The sequence below is a fragment of the Triticum aestivum genome, chromosome 7D (genome assembly GCF_018294505.1).
Source record: "Triticum aestivum cultivar Chinese Spring chromosome 7D, IWGSC CS RefSeq v2.1, whole genome shotgun sequence".
NCBI classification, from domain to species: domain Eukaryota; kingdom Viridiplantae; phylum Streptophyta; class Magnoliopsida; order Poales; family Poaceae; genus Triticum; species Triticum aestivum.
Genome location: NC_057814.1, coordinates 111420267 through 111424804, shown reverse-complemented (window position 1 = coordinate 111424804; position 4538 = coordinate 111420267).

Below are 4538 nucleotides of genomic sequence, written 5' to 3'. Positions count from 1 at the left end.
GGGAGGGCAGCAACACACAGCCTTGGGCGCCTCCCTCCTCCCCTGCAACACCTCTCTCTCTCTCGCAGAAGCTTGGCGAAGCCCTGCCGGAGACCCGCTACATCCACCACCACGCCGTCGTGCTGCTGGATCTCTATCAACCTTTCCTTCCCCCTTGCTGGATCAAGAAGGAGGAGACGTCGCTGCACCGTACGTGTGTTGAACGCGGAGGTGCCGTCCGTTCGGCACTCGGTCATCGGTGATTTGGATCACGGCGAGTACGACTCCGTCATCCACGTTCATTGGAACGCTTCCGCTCGCGATCTACAAGGGTATGTAGATGCACTCCTTTCCCCTCGTTGCTAGTAGACTCCATAGATGCATCTTGGTGAGCGTAGGAAAATTTTAAATTATGCTACGATTCCCAACAAATTCATGTAGAAGATTGTGATAAACAGACACCATCCCTATTCAACGTAGCAAATTTTGTGCTCGGTACAAATCTTCAGAAGGGTGACGAGACGGTGGCATTAAGGTCGTCTGGATGGGAGAATTATCCCTTGACGTACGAGCGGATAAAATATGATGCCCTCGATGCCCGTGTGAGTTTCGAGATAGCTGCAAGGTCCAAAGAGCTTGTTGAGAAGCCGTCTCCCACAGAGAATGAGAAGAAGAAGAAGAAGAAGAAGAAGAAGAAGAAGAAGAAGAAGAAGAAGAAGAAGAAGAAGAAGAAAAGGCTGCACCAGCAGGAGGGCATTATGGATGGATGAACTATTTCCTCTCTTGTAAAAAAAATTATTCCCTCTCGGTGTATATTGATATAGATGGACTATTTTGATGGTGTGCATGTCTTTGGAACAGAGTAGTAGCGTGGGTCCGCTTGACTATAAGGAACTATTTATCCACATATATAGCTTTCTCTGCTACTCCTTCCAGTGATCGGTATGCAGTGCATGTGTCCGTAGACATGACAGCTTGTCCATGGAAGTTCAACTACGGCGACCATCACGTTTCATCTCGCGATTCCCATGACGCCTCTCCAACCCACGGCACCATGCCCCCCGACGTGCGCCTCACCCCTCTCGGTCGCACCGCCCCTCTGCCTTTGTGTCCATGACATGTGGGCCACCTAAAATGCGGCGAGCATCAAGTTTCTACCACAGCCACCCGCGATTCCCACGATGCCGCTCGAACCCATGAAACCACACGTCCCCCGACCTGCGGCTCACCCCTCTTGGCCCCACTGCCCCTCTGCCTACGGGAGCATAACATGTGGACCAGTCACCTATCGGGTCCACATGTTATTGACTCAAAGGTAGGTGTAGTAAGGCGCTGAAGCTCAGTCCCGACGGCCCTGAGAGGGAAATGTAACTCCTGCACTAGGGCTTGTGGTGCTCCCGCAGCACGAACTCGTGCCAAACTCGAGATTTGTTTCTTTACTATACATGCACGCAACGATTTAATGGACATTGTAATCTCAACATGTGATGGGGAGCTCTAAATTTGAATTTGAAACTTATAAAACAAAAAGATTCAAAACAAATAAACTGGGAGAGAGGGAGTATATCGTAGGATGTGTCCCATACAAAATAAGTCCCCTGGTTTGTCACCGCGAAGATGCGGTTAGAAAGGAGCACAGCGTCTTCCTACTCGTACGGCAACAAATCGGCCGCAGACAGCATGGTCCGTCTTTGACCGCCATGTGCAAGGTTCGTGCTATCTTATTCAATCTCACTGTGGTTCCATCGTACCAATTCATGCGGTGGCCCGTTGCATGGCTGATCCCAATGTTGGACAAAGGTTCTACGGGAACGGTGTCACCATTGTAAATGTTGTGCAAATTGATGTTGGTACCCTCCCGTACATATGCAAGCCAATCTCCACTCGCACCGAGCCTAACCTGTGAAACAGTGGGCAGGGGGAGAATTAGGAAATGGACACGGAAGTAGTCTTTAGAATGCATTTACTATGTGATCAAACTCATCTTACCTGTTCATCGGAGGAAATCCGAGTGCCCCTCAACGTCGGCATCTCAAGGGGCGTCAACTTCCAACTACGGCCACGCCGCGCTGGAGAGACCCCCAAGGAAACATCCTCGTGCGTTCCACGGAACATCAAGATGCATTTGTATGAGTAGTTTATCTTGTGAGAGAAAAGGATGAACGAGGGAAGGCCTCTAGAGATAGAGATGGACACTACTACTACCAATGTGCTGGCCCGTGCGTTGCAATGGATCCAAAGTAGTAGAATAATACTTGTTCACGTGCTTGAAATATAAACACTCTAGTTTTGATATACATGTGTCAGCAGACATGACAGCTTGTCCATGGAAGTTGAACCACGGCGACCATCACGTTTCTTGTTTCTACCACTGCCACACCCACATGCGATTCCCACGACGCCGCTCCAACCCACGGCACGATGTCCCCCGACGTGGACATGGATCCTCTGACGTGGCTATCACTGCCTTGCCCTGCCTTTCCTTCACTGACAGGTGGGACCCACGCTTATGGGTCCCACATGTCAGTGACAGAATGGTAGGATTGTTCGCGTCAGGGGATCCTCATCCCCCCGACGTGCCCCTCATCCCTCTCGGCCCCATCGCTCCTCTGCCTTTGTGTGCATGACATGCGGGCCAGCTGAACTGCGGCGACCATCAACTTTCTACCACAGACACACCCGATTGGACGCGGTTTGCCTGCCCCGCTGCTGTGCTCCGATCCGTACTCCCGCACCATCGAATTTTCATCCAGCGCATGTGACACATTTCGTCCCGGTCATCAATCCTCAGCTGGAGTACTTATGTACTACAGGTAGTACCCGCCGGTGTGGCCATCTACGCCTCGTAACGCCCCGACGCCCAGCTGTGGCACCCTCGGCACGGCCACGCCACCACCGGCCGGTTCATCTCAAACGAGTGAGTCGCGAACCACGCCACCACCATGAGAATGACATGTGGGCCAGCCGCATTTAAGGTCCGCATGTCATTGACTCATAGGCCGAGCACAAAGCCACTGAAGTTCGGTCCCATGGGCCCCGAGAGGGAAATGTAACTCCTGCGGCAGGCCTTGTGGTGCTCCCGCAGTACGAGCTCGTGCCAAAACTGGAATTTGTTTCTTACTACTACCAACTAGTACTAGTAAGGTACACGTGCATTGCACGCATGAGATTCTGGTGGTTTGTGCATTATGCTTCTACATGTGGAGCTTTCTGGATTCTAACATGTGGCAAAATCTGGTGGAATGTAAGGTTAGGCAAGTTTGATTAACTTAGGTGAGTGTTTGGTTCAAGCCACACCTTAGGCAAGCCACACTAAGGCCCCACATGAGATACACACAAAAAATGTGGCAAGATTCCCTTAGGCTTGCCAACTTGTGGCTCTCATTTTGAAGAATTAATAACTTTGCCTAAGCTTAGTTGTGACAAAGTTAGTCATGAATTAAGTTCAACCATCGAGTCTTCTAGATTATACATGTGGCAGAATCTGGTGGATGATATCCAACGGCCAGTAGTGCTCGGATTTGCCATCTTTGTACCATCGGATTGGCTTCATCCAACGACCAACTTTCAAAGTTTTTCACACACTATATAGGGGGTATAGATATAGATGTGCCGGTCCGTTGCAATGGATCCAAAGTATATCTATTTAGTGGAGTGCACTCTAAACACATTATCTATTTATTTTTCTCTAACCTTCCATAGCCATGCAACCAAGCCACATAAGCTTCATGGGTGCCCCCCACATCATATTATTCATACTACGTTGATGAAAAAAAGATAAATCACCCAAAACAAGATCTTCCCTTTTTTGTTCCTACGATGTTGTGCCGTGCACGTACCTACTAGTTGTATAGTGGTAGTACTAGTAATATAGTATTAGGAGTACAAACTTGGTACTAGTAGGAGTAGTACTAGTACGGAATGCTCCTACTCTATCAACGAGCCCCGTCTGACACCAAATTTCTTGGCTTCCGTGCTACAGCTAGATCTTCCCCTCGTTTCTGTTTTCCAACCCGGCGGCGGGCGGGGTGTCGGTTTGCTCAACGGCGGTCCCACATGAAAGTGAAAATGCTAGGCAACACGCCTTCCCTAAGCTATGTGTCGTGCCAGACGGGCCGTGTTGTACTCCCGATTCCCGGGCATGTGGGGGTGCGACGCGAACGCGGTAGGCCTTTTCCTTTTACCAGCAATGTGCCCGTGTGTTGCGACGGATCCAAAGTAGTAGAATAGTAGTATTTGTTCACAAACTTGAAAGAAATCACTATTGTTTTGATATACTCCTAATATATTACTCCCTCCGTACCTAAATATTTGTCTTTTTTGAGATTTCAAATGGACTATCACATACGGATTATATAGACATATTCTAGTGTTTCTAGCAAGATGCCCACGCGTTGCACGAAGTTGATGAAAAAGGTAAGCACAACTTATAAATTGACGGATGGAGTACTAGTTACAGTGATGCATATAATTAAGCAAAGGGATCGCACATGTCGGTATTGACTGGAACGAGAATGCAACAGCACAATAAGAATTAAGGCCACGATGATGCGATCGCA